This window comes from Dipodomys merriami, unplaced genomic scaffold (genome assembly GCF_024711535.1).
Source record: "Dipodomys merriami isolate MVZ:Mamm:240054 unplaced genomic scaffold, mDipMer1.0.p SCAF_588, whole genome shotgun sequence".
NCBI classification, from domain to species: Eukaryota; Metazoa; Chordata; class Mammalia; order Rodentia; family Heteromyidae; genus Dipodomys; species Dipodomys merriami.
In genome coordinates, this window is record NW_027206166.1 from 567,108 (window position 1) to 584,968 (window position 17,861).

A 17,861-nucleotide genomic window follows, 5' to 3' on the forward strand; every position below is an offset into this window, starting at 1 on the left:
TGCATTTATTTTATGGCTAGGGAGGTTGAGCATTTCTTCATGTGTCTATTGGCCATCCTTCTTTCTTTGTCCGTTATATGGCTAATGAAAATCTTCTCCCACTCCATGGGCTTTATATTGATCTTGATAGCTACGTCCTTTGCCATGCAGAAGCTCTGCAAATTCATGCAATCCCATTTGTCCAACCTTTCTTTCATTTGTTGTGTTTCCGAGTCTCTATTAAGAAAATTTTGACCTGGGCCAAGGAGACCTAGGGCTTCTCCTTCAGCATTGACTCCGAGGTCTTTGATCCATTTGGAGTTGATTTTGATGCAGGGTAATACATAATGATCTAGCTTTAGTTTTCTACAAGTAGTTAACCAATTTCTCCAGCACCATTTACTGAAGAGGCTGTCTTTCTTAAATTCTATTTTTTTAGCTCCCTTATCAAAGATTAGATGGCTAAAGGTCTGTGGTTCATTTCTGGGTTTTCAATTCTATTCCATTGGTCCTGAGGTCTGTTCTTGTGCTAGTTCCAAGCTGTTTTGATTACTATGGTTTTGTAGTAGAGTTTGAAATTTGGCGTTGATATTCCTCCAGCAGTATTCTTTCCGTTGAGGAGCGTTTTTGCTATTCGGGGTCTTTTATTGTTCCATATGAAATTTTGGATTGCCTCTTCTATTTCCTTGAAGAGTGAGGTTGGAATTTTGATAGGTATCACATTGAATTTGTAGATAGCTTGGGAAGTATTGCCATTTTCACGATGTTAATCTTTCCAATCCAGGAGCATGGGAGTTTTTGCCACTTTCTAAGTTCTGTTTTGATTTCCTTTTTCAAGTTTTTAAAGTTTTCATCATAGAGATCTTTCACTTCTTTGGTTAAGTTAATTCCTAGGTATTTTATTTTATGTGGGGCTATGACAGGGTTGCTTTCTAATTTCAGGCACAATTTTCTCATTGTTGGCATACAGAAAAGCCATTGATTTTTGAGTGTTAATTTTATACCCTGTTACTTTGCCAAAGTTTTGAATCAGCTTGAGTAATTTGGGAGTGGAGTCTATGGGATTCTTTAAATGCAAGGTCATGTCATCTGCAAAGAGGGAGAGTTTTATTTCTTCTTCCCCTATATGGATCCCCTTTATGTCTGCATCTTGTCTTATTGCTGTAGCTAGGCATTCTAATACTAGGTTGAGGAGAAGCGGAGAGAGTGGACATCCTTGTCTTGTTACTGAGTTAAGAGGAAATGGCTTTAGTTTTTCACCATTAAGTATAATGGTGGCTGTAGGTTTGTCATATACAGCCTTTATTGTATTGAGCAATGTTCAATGGATTCCTAATTTTTCCAAAACCTTCATCATAAAGGGGTCTTGGATCTTGTCGAATGTTTTTCTGCATCTATTGAGATAACCATGTGGTTCTTATCCTTGGTCCTGTTGATGTGATGAATAATATTAATTGATTTGCGTGTATTGAACCAGCTTTGTTTCCCTGAAATGAATCATTTTGATCATGGTGTATGATTTTTTGAATGAATTGTTGAAGTTGATTGGCCAAAATTTTGTTGAGTAGTTTTGCAACAATGTCCATCAACGAAATGGTTCTATAGTTCTCTTTCTTTGATGAGTCCCTGCCTGGTTTTGGGATGAGGGTTATGATGGCTTCATAGAATGTGTTCGGTAGTGAACTTTCTCTTTCAATTTCATTGAAGAGTTGGAGTATTGGTGTGAGCTCTGCTTTGAAGGCCTTGTAGAATTCCGCTGTAAAACCATCTGATCCTGGACTTTTCTTGCTGGGAGGTCTCTTATTGCTGTTTCTATTTCAATGCTTTATATGGGCCTGTTAAGGAGGTTTAACTCATCTTGGTTTAGTTTTGGCATCTCAGTATTTGCTAGGAAAAGGTCCATTTCTGCCAAGTTCTCAAAATTATTAGCATAAAATTTTGAGAAGTATTCCCTTAAAATGTTCTGAGTCTTGGTTGTTTCCTTGGTGATGTTTCCATTCTCATCTATGAGTTTATTTATTTGGGTGTATTATCCTCTTTTTCTGATAAGATTTGCTAAGGGTCTGTCAATTTTGTTAATTTTTTCGAAGAACCAACTCTTTGTTTTGTGAATTCTTTCTATAGTTTTTTTTTTGGATTCTAATTCAATTAATTCTGATTTAATTTTAATTATTTATTACCGTCTACTGGATTGGGGTTTATCTTGCTGCTCTTTTTCAAGCAGGTTCAGATGACTCATTAAATTGTTGGTTTCAGATCTCTCCAATTTGTTGATGTAGGAACTCAGAGCTGTAAACTTGCCTCTGAGTACTGCCTTTGCTGTGTCACAGAGGAGCTGGTAATGTTTTTGCTCATTTTTGTTGAATGGCATGAACATTTGAATTTCTTTTCTAATCTCTTCCTTGACCCACTCGTGATTCAGCAGTGTATTTTTCAGCCTCCATGTGTTACCGGACTTTCTTTGGTGGCTTTTGGTGTTGACTTCTAATTTTAATCCCTTCTGTTCTGAGAGAATGCAAGGTATAACTTCAATGTTTCTGAATTAGGACACGTTTACTTTGTGGCCTAAAATGTGTTCTATTTTGGAAAATGTTCCATGTGCTGCTGAGAAAAACATGTATTCTGATGCTGTTGGGTGAAACATTCGGTAGATGTCTCTTAAATCTAGTTGTTCTATGCAGCTGTTGAGATCTGCGGTTTCTCTGTAGATTTTTTGCAGAGTTGATCTATCTAGTGGGTAGAGTGGTGTGTTAAAATCCCCAACAATTAATGCCTTTGGTCTATGTGGGATTTGAGGGAAAATAATAATTCTTGGATACATTTGCGTGTTCCTTTGTTTGGCGAATAGATATTTAAAATTGTAATATCCTGCTGAAGGAGAGAACCCTTAATTAGTATGTAACGACCTTCTTTATCTCTTCTCCCAAATTTTAATTTGAAGTCTATTTTATCTGATATTAGGATTGCAACTCCCGCCTGTTTATGGGGGCCGTTTGCTTGGTAGATTTTGTTCTAGCCTTTCACATTTAAAATGTGTTTGTTTTTACAGACGAGATGTGACGCCTGCAGGCAGCAGATAGAAGGGTCTTGTTTGTTAATCCAACTAGACAGTCTATGTCTCTTAATTGGAGTGTTAAGTCAGATAATGTTAAGAGATAGGACTGAGAGGTATTTGGGAGTTCCTGCCATGTTATCCATCTTCTTGGGGGCTAGGAAAGCTGGGTTCTTCCTATGGTTTTTTGATTCTCAGTTTGGGTGCAGTTTCTTGGCCTTTATTGTGGTCTTGTTGGTTTTCTATGTGTAGGATGTCTTAAAGAATCTTTTGTAGGGCTGGTGTGGTGGAGATGTATTGTTTCAATTTTTCTTTTTATGGAAGATTTTTATTTGGCCTTCAGTTATGAAAGAGAATTTAGCTGGGTACAGTATTCTTGGTTGATAGTTGTTTGTTTTTAGGGCATGGCATACATCATTCCAGGCTCTTCTTGCTTTGATTATCTCTGCTGAGAAATGTGTGGTGATTCTAATTGGTTTCAATTTATAGGTGATTAATCTTATATCCTTGAGAGCTTTAAGGATCTTTTCCTTATTCTGAATTGATCCTGTGCAGATTATAATGTGATGGTGGGATGTTCTACTCTGGTCTCATATATTTGGAGTTCTAAAAGCTTCTTGTATTTGAATAGGCCTATCTTTTGCATGTTTGGGAAGTGTTCTGTTAGGATCCTGTTAAACAAAGTTCCTAGACCATTAACTTCTGTTTCTAGGTGCTCCTCTACACCCATTGTCCTTAGATTAGGCCTCCTGATGGTGTCTTCCAAGTGATGGATAGATCTCTTATATTTCTTGGATTTGTCTTGGATGGTTGTATGTTCTTTCTCTATAATATCTAGGCTATCATCAATCCCCGAGATTCGATCTTCTGCGTGGTCTAACCTGCTGTCAAGGCTTTCTACTTTGTTTTTTATTTCTTTTCCTTCTAGTTGGTCAGCTATGATGGCTTCAAATTCTTTGTTGAAGCTTTGTTTCAGATCTTGTATGAACTTCTTTACTTCCTTAAATTGGTGTTCAGTGTTTATTCTCAAATCACTTAGTTGATTGGTTATGGTTTCCTTGGACTCCCATTCCTTCTGTTGGGTTCCATTCAGCATTCCCTTTGTGGTCTCCCTGACTTCCTTCAGGTCTTTTTTAATGGATTCCATGAATGCCTTTATTGATCTTTGTGTATTCTCATCCTGCTTTCTCAATTCGTGTGTTACTCTTTCCTTAGATTCCTCCCATTCATGCGATTCCTGTAGTTCTCTTTGAGTGTTCTCAGCCTTCTCACTCCATTCCTGCCTTTCTTTTTGAGTATTCTCAAGCTGCTCATGCAAATCCTATCAGTTTTTTAGTAGCTTCCTCATGCTCATGATATTCCTGTGTAAACTTTTGGATTGCCTCCTCTCTCTCCCTGTCATGCTCATAAAGAGTCCTTTGCATGTTTTCAATCTTTTCATTAATCATGTTTGCCAGCAGTGTTTGTAGAGCTATTTGGGAACTCTCCTCTGGATTATTCATTATCTGTACTGTCCTCTGATTATCATGAGTGGGATTTGAGATATCTGGACTTGCCATTTTTCCTGTGTTTTTCCGGCTTACTCTGCCCATTTGGGATGAAATTAACACCAGCTTTGTGCTAGAACACTATCTTAAGGCAAGCATCAACCAAAGTCTGTATTTGCACAGTCAAAAGTCTGCAGATACAATCTAGTTCAACAGATACATCTATTCAACATCAAACAACTATATATTAATGGGCTATGAACTGCAGAGAAGAACTTGGTAAGCCAGAAATTATTAGGTGTAGGAAGAGATCTGGGTAAACAATAGGAATAGAGTGATGTGGGAAGGCACAGGGATTGTTAACTAAGTCCAAATCTCAAAGCAGGAAATAGGTTAGATAGGATGAAGTAGAGAAAGAGAGAAAAATGCAGAAAGAGAAAGAGAACAAAAAGAGACCAGAAAAAACAGAAAGGTAAAAATTAAAAATCTTATACAGAATGGAAAACAAACTATTCAGAGAAGAACATGAATATAATGAGAGAAGGGGAGGGATATAAAGGAAATGTGAAAAACTTAAAAATCAAAATACTTAAAATATTTTATAGGTATAAAGAGGTAGTACTGCTATTAAGGAATTTAAGTCTAAGAGGTTTTGAATTGAGTAATAAATTTGTAGTTTAAGTGTGTTCAGAATGGGGGCTAAGGTCTAATAATCGACTGCGGGTTTAACTGAGAATGTGCAGAACAGCAATTAAGTCACATAAAGAAGAAGGAAAGAGAAGGAAAGGTGAAAAGGATAAGAAAGAAAGAAAAAAGATCAGAAGTTCAGTAGAACTAAACAAAAAAACAAAACAAAACAAAACAAAAACAAAAACAAAAAAAATAAGAAGAATGCACACATACTTATACCCCTAAATTAAAATTCTAAGAGAAAAAAATTACCAGAAAACAATTTTTTTCAAAAAAGGTAAAAATTAAGGATTAAAAAAAAATTTTTAGAAAAAGAAAATTTTTTTTATTAATGGTACAACAAAAAAAATTCTTTGATTTTTTGGGGAGGGATGGGAAAAATCCTATATCTCCCTTGTGTCTGTAACCAGCTTCTTGTTTGAGTCTCTGGTCTGCTTGTGTTCCTGTGGCTTGGTTGGTTACTTAAGTCAGTTTCTTTGAACAGGCAGAAAAATGTTGTGCGATCCTCCTCTCAGGTTAGTTCAGTGGAAGGGAGATTTGCTTTGAGTATCACAAAAGAGGGAGAAGGCTTTTTCCTCGAGTTTGGAGATGCTGTGATGAGGCTAGGTTCTGGGTAGAGTTGAGGCCTTTCAGCACACAGTAGCTTTTCCCAGGGGCTGGTTTGTGAGAAAATTACAGAGCCCAGCCTGGAGCCACTCTCAGGGTTTCTGTTTACTGAATTTCAATTGATTGTCGAGGCTGCTAAAGGGAGGGGCAGCCTCTGGCTCTGATTACCCATTGAAGAAAGCCACTCCTGGGACTGGTGGCCCTGGCTGGGTGAGTTTTCCCTGGGTGTTTTTTTTTTCATTGTGATGAACTGAAATCTTCACAGTGTCATTCTAATGGTTTGCATTTCGAAGTAAACTACCCAGGCCTAGAGTTAAATGCCAAGACTGCCACCTACAAATGGAAGGAGATCTGGAGAAAATCTTTCCTATTCATGTGAATTATTAATGAAATGTTATAAAACTAACAATTAAATTTGCATCTGGTTCACGATTTTCTTATAGAATGCCACACAAAAAGTAGTGGATTAGCCGGGCGCTGGTGGCTCACGCCTGTAATCCTAGCTACTCAGGAGGCTGAGATCTGAGGATCGCGGTTCAAAGCCAGCCCGGGCAGGAGAGCCCTTGAGACTCCTATCTCCAATAAACCACCAGAAAACCGGAAGTGGCACTGTAGCTCAAGTGGTAGAGCACTCGCCTTGAGCTGAAGAGCTGAGGGACAGTGCCCAGGCCCAGAGTTCAAGCCCCACGACTGACAAAAATAAAAAAATGTAGTGGATTATGTCTTCCATTCTAGCACCATGGTATGATTCTCCCAATTAAAGAATACTGACTACTTTTACATTAATGCTTTAATAAGTATTCAACCATGATACTTCACTAAAGGGAGGCATAATTTAATAATAATTCATAATATATATAATTTAATATCCTCACATTCTCTCTCTCATATATATTGCAAACTATACATCTATCTATCTATATCTATATTTATATCTATCTATATCTATATCTGAATCTATCAATCACTACTATGGCTTGTTCCCAGGTCCTCAGAACTGGCTGGCAGCTCAGTTTGCCAAAGCCTTCTGTTCTACAACTGACGCTTTCATGAATTGGGCATTGTGGGCTGTGAATTCAAATGCCAGCATGGCCAAAATTTTATATGTGGAGTTAGAAGCCAATTTTGAGACATTTTTTTTCCTTCTCTGTGAAAGTCCTAGGTCTCAGTAAGATGTATAATCCATATGCAAATAAATCCATGTGATAAGATGTAATAAATGAAATAGATGCTATATATGTAATAATACTAATTAAAATAAAAAATAAGGATAATAAATGTCATAAGATTTAAACCCATGTATGTAAATAGATCTCATATATGAATATTATTTTTTTCTGTGCTGGGGCTTGAATTTGAGCCCTAGGAACTAGGCTGAAATTCTTGTCTTCAACGATCGTGAGCTTCCTCTCCCTGACAGTGCCACAGAGTTACCCAGACCCTGAGTTCAAATCCCAGGCATGCCAGAAAAACGGTGCAAATTCCAAGCCAGAGCCTTAATTTTATTTTGGCCATGCCTGGGGCTTCAACTCAGCTCATGACAACTCTGTCTCAGCTTTGATCATCCTAGGCTGGTGTGCAGCTTCAGGACCCACAGCCCATCCTGAGCTCCTAGTACCCAAGTTCAAACCTTGGGACTGGCAAAAAAAGGAGAAGTGCTGGGAAGGTGGCTCAGGAATAGACGGCTTGGCTTGCATACATAAGGCCCTGGTTTCGATTCCTCAGCACCACATAAGGAGAAAAAAAAAACGGAAATAGTGTTATGGCTCAAGTGGTAGAGCAATAACCTTGTGTTGAAGAGTTGAGGGACAGCACCCAGACCCATAGTTCTGGCCCCAAAACTGAAAAAAAAAGAAAAAGAGAGGAAAAAAATGAGAAGGATAACACTGGGAAGTCCCAGAAGGCAGTTTTACATTGTTTTTTTCTTTGCATTGCAACCATCCTGGTTCTAAATGACAGGGCCCAGAAAGTGTACATGACCTTGCACTGCTTAAGTTTAGTGGGCTATCAGGGAAGGCATAGCCAAAATCAGCAACCTAGGCCCGGTGTGCGAATCCCAGGACTGCCACCTATGAGTGGCAGTAGATTCTAAGAAACGCATTCTGATATATATCCATACGAATGGAATGTTGCAAAGTAACAACTACATTAGTACTTAGTGTATGATTATATTATAAAATTATACACAATAATTATTGTACATTGACTAATTTTCAATTAATACTTTTTTATGTATTCAACAATAATACTTAAAAAAGGAAGGAATAATTAATCGATAATTGAAAGTAATATAGTATATATAATTAATATACAGACATTTGTGTCTTGTTTTATACATGCATACATACATATATACATATACTTCTATATGTGCATATATATATGTATATATATGTGTGGGTGTGTAACAATATACATATCTATTTCTACACTTGTCATTCCTGGGGTTCAGTGATAGAGTGCTCGCCTAATATGTATGAAGCCCTGGGTTCGATTCCACACTATCACATGCACAGAATATGCCAGAAGTACTGCACACTCAAGCAGTGGTGCACTGGAGTTGAGCATGAAAGCTTAAGGACTGTGTCTAAGCCCATACTCAAGCCCCAGGACTGACACCAAAAACAAATTAGAATGTTCTGACTGCAAGTATAGAAGGCCAGGATTTCATGGCTGCCATCTAACCTGACTTAGCAAGAGGTCAACCATGGAATCAGATGCTGCTGACTCACCCCTTGCTACTCGGGGGATGAGATCAGATACTGGTGGGTTGAAAACTCAGCCCTGGTAGGAAGTCTGGGAGACTCTGAGTTGTGCCTCAAAGAGGTAGAGCTCTAGCCTTGAGGAAAATATCTTAGGACAGTACCTCCAACCTATGAGTGCAAACCCCGAGGCTGATGACCCTCCCCACAAAAACACCCCTCTAAACCATTAGATGTAAACTTGTGTGGTTTGTGACGTGTATCTGAAATACTAGTGATACTGATTAAAGCACTCTAAATCTAATGACAGTTTATGTGATATAGCTATGTTATGAGTCCTTCCTGGGGTGCTGGGTGCGGAGTCCTTCATGGGGTGCTGGGTCATTCATGGAGTACTATGCATTGAGTCCTTCACAGGGTGCTATGTGCTGAGTCCTTCATGAGTTGTTTACTTTCATCTGGTCCTTATAAGATCTACACAAGTAAGATGATTGTGCAGATGAGGAAGTTGAGGCTCAGATATGTCCCCAAGGCAGGGCCAAATTTATGTATATACTGAGTTCTAGTGACTTGTCTCCTGCAGACAATTGTTTTGGTTTAGTTTTCTCCATCATGAACTTTGAACTCAGAACCTAGGTGCTGAATTTCTTCTTGGCCTCATGGCTAACGTTCTAAAATGTGGAGCCAAGAACCCTCTTGAAGCAAAGTGTCATCACTTAGATGTCTTTAGCTGAGGTCTATCATCCTGCCTGCTCGGGAAGTTGAATATCTCGGTTCAAAACTATCTCAGATCATGGTCCAAAGCTAGCCTGGGCAGGAAATTCCTTGAGATGATTATCTCCAATAAACCACCAGAAAGCCTGAAGGGGCACTGTAGCTCGGGTGGAAGAGCACTAGACTTGAGCTGAAGAGATCAGATACAGAACCCAGGCCCAGACTTCAACTCCTCCAACTTATAAGAAAAGAAAAAAAGAAACCTGAAGTGGAGTGCTGGAAATTTTTCTTAGGGGTAGACTGCTTTACATGTGTTAAACCCTGGGTTTGAATGCTGAGTACCACATTCATAGAAAAGGTCCACATCCGTGAAGTGGTACTGTGGCTCAAGTGGTAGAGAGCTGTCCTTGTATAGGAGAAACTGATGTACAATGATAAGGTCCTGAGTTCAAGCACCAGGACTGGTGAATGCACGCGTGCCTGTGTGCGCACGCACGCACGCCCCCCCCCCACACACACACAGAGGCACCGTTGCTAATAATGAATCATTTCATTAGGTTCAGTTCCCTAATTGTCTGCCAGAAGAATTGAATTAATGGTAGTAGTTTGTTTCAAAACAGAAACATAGTCTTACAAAGACAGGATGAGTGTAGGGAACTTGGCCTGCGACGGGAGGTAGCACAAATGAAGGCTTCCTATGAAAACAGAGCAATGGGGAGAGAGACAGCTTGGAATACAAAGAGGCCTTTTTCTCCTGATCTTCAGAGCATGCCAACACTCATCCTCATTAAATGGCCCAGAAGAATTGTTTGTTACACAGTTCTATAGGAGTGAGGCTATTTGTCTGCCTGTTCTAAAAATGAAGCAGACTTCCTCCAGCAGCCGGGGGTATGAAGAACCCTCAAGCTACCCTGGGAACAGTGAGGGTACCCCCGGAACATGCACTGTCTTGAAAGCACTCTCTGTGTTATGAAATCATTCTATTCAAAGCAAATTTCCTAGCTGGGTGCCTTTCTTCATAAAAACTCTGGATGTTCACTGATACAGATACAGGCATACATACACAGACACATGGAATTAATGGCTCTTTTTTAAATTTTTATTTTTTATTGTGAAAATACTGTACAGAGGGGTTACAATTAGAGAGGCAAGATAATGAATACATTTCTTATCAAGCATTGTAGCCTCCTCTTTTGTTTCCCCTTCCCATCCCTTCCCAGCCTTTCCCCTTCCCCCAATCCTCCCCCCCTTCACCAAAGTTGTAAAGTTCGTTTTTGACATGACAACTTGTACTTCTCATTCTTGCAACGGGTCCATCTGTATCCTTATTTAAACGACTTGTTTTTCCCCTTTCCCTCCACAAATTATACTGATATCAAATACAGTGAAAGCAGGGGTTATACCTTGCGAGAGAGACATACAAAGCAACAAAGAAATAATCTTATAAATGTGTTACAAACAGATGCATGAAAGAAAAAAAACATTTGAATACATATCATAGGGTTCATTTAACTAACATCACCATGGCAGGTTCTGAGGCTTGAACTGTGAGCCTAGGCATTTTCCCTGAGCTCCTTTTGCCCAACGAACCATTTTATTGTGTCTTAAACCATGATCACCATAGGCTGGGGTGCAGCCTTTGCACCCACAAATGATCCAGGGATCCTAGGACCAGAGTTCAATTCCCAGCACTGGCAAAAGTAAATCAAACCAACAAAAATGGAGGACGAGAAAAACAGGAAGTTTTACACAACAGTTTTACCTTTGTTTCCTTAGTACTGTGACCCTCCTGGGTTTTAATGACTCAGCTTGAAAATTTACATGTGCTTGCATGGATGAAGGCTGGGGGCTGTCAGTGAAGCCTGAGTCCAACCCAGACACCTAGGCCCTGAGTTCGATCCTAGGACTGCCACCTATACACGGCTGAAGATCCTAGGAAACTCGTTCCTATGTATAGGAACACTAATAGAATGTTTGAAATGTACTAACTGAATTACTATTAGAGAGTCATTCCTGTATAATATTGTATGCAATAAATATAGTTCATTGATTAATTCTTTATTAAGTGTTCTACCGTGATTAATTAATGGAGCCATAATTTTAGACCAAATAATTGGTAGTAATGGAATATATAAAAATAAGCTATAGACATCACTCTTTATATAGGGTTACACACTAGAATCTACGTAAAAGTTTCTCTGTCTCTCTCTGTATATATTTATAGATGCATATACATAGGTAAATACACACACATGCCCCCCCCCACACACACACACAAACACACTGCAATCTAAACATCTATCTGTTTATATATTGACGATTGCTAGGGCTTGATCTCAGGTCCTCAAATTTGCCTGCCAAATTCACTTGCATCAGTCTGGTGTGCTAACATTTAACCATTCATGAAGTGGGCCTGCTAGGCCCTGAGTTCAAGTCACAGAATTGCCAAAAACTTCATCCTGGTGGAAAAGCCAATTGTCACACTTGTTTTCCTTATCAATGAAAGCCCTGGGTCTCAGGAATGATGTAGAATACATAGGCAAACCTATTTCTTATGTAAAAAGATGCAAAAAATGGTATATGTGTAATCATACTCACTAAAATACATAAGAAATAAATAAGACACAAATAAAATGAATAACTACATTAATCACAATATGCAGTAAACGTGTATGTAAATATAAATCATATATTTAAAATGTATAAGCATGTTATTCTTTACATTGTTAAGACTTGAATTCAGGCCCTAGGAACAGGCCTGACTTTTGTCTTCCTGCACGGTGAACTTCCCCATCCCCCACAGTGCTGCATTTTTATCCAGAGCCTGAGTTCAAATCTCAGGCCTGGCAGATAAAAGGGCATGAATTTCAAGACAAGGAGCCTCATAATATTTTAATTATTTTTTAATGTATCAATGTATGTACTTATTTATTTCTTTTTATTGTGTCAAGCACAGGGCTTGAACTCAGGTCGTGGCAATTCTGCCTCAGCTTTGATCATCTAGGCTGGGGTGCAGCCACTGGACCCACAGCTGAACCTGGGTTCCTTGGCCCCAAAGGCTGATAGGAAAAAAAATTAATGCGACACAGAAAAAACAAAACAAAACGGGCAACTTGCAGATGGCTGCCGGTTTTACATTTGTTGGGTTTGCAAGGTGACCATCCTGTGTCTGAATGACACGGCTGAAAAATGTTGATAACCTGGAACTACTGAAGGCTGGCAGGCTTCCAGGAAAGCCATAGGCCAACACGGAAACATAAGTCCTGTGTTAGAAGCCCCTTCCTGTCCCCTACAAATGAAGGAAAATCCTAAGAGTCTCGTTCTTATTCATTGGAATATTGATGGAAGATTATGAATGGCAAGATGGAATTGGTTGTTTCTGAATACTAATATACAATTAGACAGAGTGATTTTAGGAGGCCAATGGATTTTAATGAGTATTTTTTGACACATTCAAAGAATATTATTAATAACTTGGACGCAATATTTACCAAACAGTGGTTGAATTAATTAATATTTCCTTAAGGATGAAAACAATAATATTAATTACATGGAGGCATAATAAATACACAAGAATTGGTAGAAATGTAGTGTATATAACTGAAGAATGTATAGACATCTCTGGCACTCTATAAATATCTGTATTTATTTGTATACTATCATCTTCATGTCAATCTGTTCTTATTTTGTCAATGCCTGGAGCTTGATCTCAGGTGCTAGAAATGCTTGTCAGCTACATATGCCTCAGGCTGGTGTGTTGACACTCACCTGTTCATGAATTGGGTCTTGTAGGCTGTGAATTCAGTTGTCAGCACTCACAAAAATTGAATCGTAGATTAAGAAGCCCATGGTGACATATTATTTCCTTTTCTGTGAAAGTCCTGGGTGTCAGGTAAGAAGTTTCATATATAGGCAAATCTATATCCTATGAAATAAATGTAATAAATATTTCATGTGTAATAGCAGTTGATAAAATACATGGTAAATAAATGAATAAAATAAAAATAAAATTAATAACTATACTAAGCTTGATATGGGGTCAACATGTGGGGCTCGATCTCAGATCCTAGGAAAGGCCTGGCAGCTGAATTGGCTAGAGGCTGCTGTGCTGACAGTCACTCATTCATGAATTGAACCTTCTAGGCCCTGATTTTAGATCCCAGCACTGCCAAAAATGTAATTATGGAGTGAGAAGCCAAGCGTGACACATGTTTTCTTTCTTTTTGAAAGTACTCAGTGAGAGGTAGGATGTATAATTCAGATGCAAATCTATAATTTATGTAAAAGAATGTCATAAATGTAAAAAATGTCATAGGTGGAAGAATTGTCACTACAACAAATGAAAAAAAGATTGAATTAGTAGTGAATCATTCTAGCTGGATTAAAAAGCACGATTCTTCTATCTGCTGCCTTCAGGATTAACATCTTGCCCATAAAAACAAACACATTTTCAACGTGAAAGGTTAGAACAAAATCTACCAAGCAAATGACCCCCATAAACAGGCGGGAATTATAATCCTAATATCTGAAAAAATAGATTTCAAATTAAAATTAGTAAGAAGAGATAAAGAAGGTCGCTACATATTAATTAATGGATCTTTTCTTCAGGAGGATATTAAAATTCTAAGTATCTATTCGCCAAACAACGGAGCACCCAAATTTATCCAAGAATCATTACTTTCCCTCAAATCCCACATAGATCCAACGACATTAGTTATTGGGAACTTTAACACATCATTTTCCCCACTAGATTGATAAACTCGGCAAATATCAACAGAGAAATCATAGATATAAACAACTGCATACATCAACTAGATATAGCAGACATCTCCAGACTATTTCACCCAAAAGCTTCAGAATACACGTTTTTCTCAGCAGCACATGGAACATTTTCCAAAATAGACCACATTTTAGGACACAAAGCAAACTTGTCCAAATTCAGAAACATTGAAGTTATACCTTGCATTCTCTCAGACCACAAGGGAATAAAATTAGGACTCAACACAAAAAGCCATCAAAGAAAGTCCTGTAACACATTGATGTTGAAGAACACACTGCTGAATCACGAGTGGGTCATGGAAGAGATTAGAAAGGAAATTCAAATGCTCATGATATTCAACAAAAATGAACACACAAACTACCAGCTCTTCGGGACACAGCAAAGCAGTAGTCAGGTGCAAGTTTATAGCGCTGAGTTCCTACATCAACAAATTGGAGAGATCTAAAAGCAACAATCTAATGAGGCATCTGAGCCTCCTTGAAAAAGAGAAGTAATATAAATCCCAAACTAGTAAATGGAAAGAAATAATTAAAATTAAATCAGAATTAAATGAATTAGAACCCCCCCAAAAACATAGAAAGATTCAATCAAACAAAGAGTTGGTTCTTCGGGGAAAAAAAACAAAATTGACAGACCATTAGGAAATATTATCAGGAAAAGAAGAGAACACACCCAAATAAATAAACTTAGAGATGAGAATGGAAACATTCTACAGAAACAACCAAGATTCAAAACATTATAAGGGAATACTTTCCAAAATTTTATGGTAATAAGTTTGAGAACGTGGCAGAAATGGACCTTTTCCTAACAAATATTGACATGCCGAAACTAACTAAAGATAAGTTAAATCATCTTAATCGGCTCATATCAAGTATTAAAATAGAAACATCAATAAGAGCCCTCCCATCTAATTAAAGCCAAGGACCCGATGGTTTTACAGCAGAATTCTACAAGGCCTTCAAAGCAGAGCTCACACCAATACTCCTCCAACTCTTCAATGAAATTGAAAGAGAAAGTTCACTACCGAATTCATTCAATGAAGCCATCATAACCCTCATCCCAAAACCAAGCAGGGATTCATCAAAGAAAGAGAACTATATACCAATTTCTTTGATGAACATTGATGCAAAACTTCTCAACAAAATTTTGGCCAATCGACTTCAAAATTCATCCAAAAATCATACACCATGATCAAACAGGATTCATTTCAGGGAAACAAAGCTGGTTCAATATATGCAAGTCAATATAATTCATCACATCAACAGGAGCAAGGATAAGAACCACATGGTTATTTCAATAGATGCAGAAAAACTTTTACCAAGATCCAACTCCCCTTTATGATGATGGTTCTGGAACAATTAGGAATCCATGAAACATTCCTCAATAAAGGCTGTATATGACAAACCTACAGCAAGCATTGTACTTAATGGTGAAAAACTAAAGCCATTTCCTCTTAACTCAGGAATGAGACAATAATGTCCAGTCTCTCCACTGTTCTTCAATCTAGTATTAGAATGCCTAGCTACAGCAATAAGACAAGATGCAACCATAATGGGGATCCAAATAGGCAAAAAAGAAATGAAACTCTCCTTCTTTGCAGATGACATGATCTTTTATTTAAAGAATCACACAGACACCATTCCCAAATTACTCAAGCTGATTCAAAACTTTGGCAAAGTAACAGAGTATAAAATTAACTCTCAAAAATCAATGGCTCTTCTGTATGCTAACAACGAGAAAAATGTGGCTGAAATTAGGAAAGCAATTCCATTAGTAATAGCCCCACAAAAAATAAAATATCTAGGAATTAACTTAACCAAAGAAATGAAGGACCTCTATGATGAAAACTTTAAAAACTTGAAAAAGGAATTCAAAACAGAACTTAGAAAGCAGCAAAAACTCCCATGCTCCTGGACTGGAAAGATCAACATCTTGAAAATGGCTATCTTCAAATCCAAGGCAATAACTATCAATATTCCATCCTCATTCTTCAAGGAAATAAAAGAGGCAATCCAAAAATTCATATGGAACAATAAAAGACCCCGTATATCTAAAACGATTCTCAAGAGAAAGAAAAGTGCTGGAGGAATATCAATACCAAATTTCAAACTCTACTACAAAGCCATAGTAATAAAAACAGCTTGGTACTGGCACAAGAACAGAGCTCAGGACCAATGGAATAGAATTGAAAATCCAGAAATGAACCTATAGACCTATAGCCATCTAATCTTTGAGAAGGGAGCTAAAAAAAATAGAATAGAAGAAAGACAGCATCTTCAGTAAATGGTGCTGGCAAAATAGGTTCATCCCTTCTAGAAAACTGAAGCTAGATCCCTTTACATCACACTGCACCAGAATTAACTCCAAATTGATCAAAGACCTCCGAATCAAAGCAGCCACTATGAAAACATTATAGGATGGAATAGGAGAAACCCCGGTATCCATGGCACAGGCTGAAATTTTCTTAATAGAGACCCAGAAACACAACACATCAAAGAAAGGTTGGACAAATGGGATTGCATGAAATTCCAGAGCTTCTCCATGGCAAAGGACATAGCTAGCAAGATCAATAGAAAGCCCACGGATTGGGAGAAGATCTTCACTAGCCATACAACAGACAATGGTCTCATATTTAAAATATAACTGGAACTCAAAAAATTAAATTCCCAACAACAAATTTTCCAAGAAACAACTGCCCAATAAATAAGTGTGCTAAAGACTTGAAGAGAAACTTCTCTGAAGAGGAAAGAAGGATCGCCAATAGTCACATGAAGAAATGCTCAACCTCTCTAGCCATAAAAGTAATGCAAATCAAAACAACATTGAGATACTGCCTCATCCCAGTTAGAATAGCTATAATCAAGAACTCTAATAACAACAGATGTTGGAGGGGATGTGGACAGAAGGGAACCTTACTGCATTGTTGGTGTGAGTGTAAACTTGTTCAACCACTTTGGAAAGTATTATGGAGGTTCCTCAAAAGACTCCACATAGATCTCCCCTATGACCCAGCAATCTCACTTTTGGCATTTACCCAAATGTTCACAAACAAGACCACAATAAAGCTACCAGCACAACAATATTTATTGCAGCTTGCAGCTTTACTTATCCTAGCTAAGATATGGAACCCACCCAGAAGCCCCTCTGTAGATGTATGGATCAGGAAAATGTGGTATATATACACAATGGAATTCTATGCCTCCATCAGAAAGAATGACATTGTACTATTTGTTACTAAATGGAAAGACTTGGGAAAAAATATATTAAGTGAGGTAAGCCAGGCCCAAGAAAACTTAGGTCCCATGGTTTCCCTTATTTGCAATAACTAGTATATGTCTGAGTCAAGCAGAAAAGGTCAGATAAGTTGATGTTAAGGAAATGAACCCCAAGATATGTATTTTAATGTTTTCTGTTTCTTTCTGGTGATTATTTCTGACACATTTATAAGATTATTTCTTTGTTTCTTGTATGTCCCTCCCCCATAGTATAAACCCTGCTTTCACTGTATTTGATGTTGTTATAATTTGTGGAGGGGAAGCGAAAAATCATTTAAATAGGTACACAGGTGGATCCATTTCAACAATGAGATGTACAAGTCGTTATATGGAAAAACGAACTTACAATTTTGGTGGGGGTTAACGAAGATTGGTTGGGGGGATGGGGAGAGGATGGGAAGGGGAAAAAAGGAGGAGGCTACAATGCTTGATAGGAAATGTACTCATTAACTTTCCTGTATAATTGTAATCACTCTGTACAGTATTTTCACAGTAAAAATTAAAATTAAAATTGAAAAAATCATCTAATGATTATTTTAGTATCATATTCTGTTTTAGTACTTTACTTTGTAACAG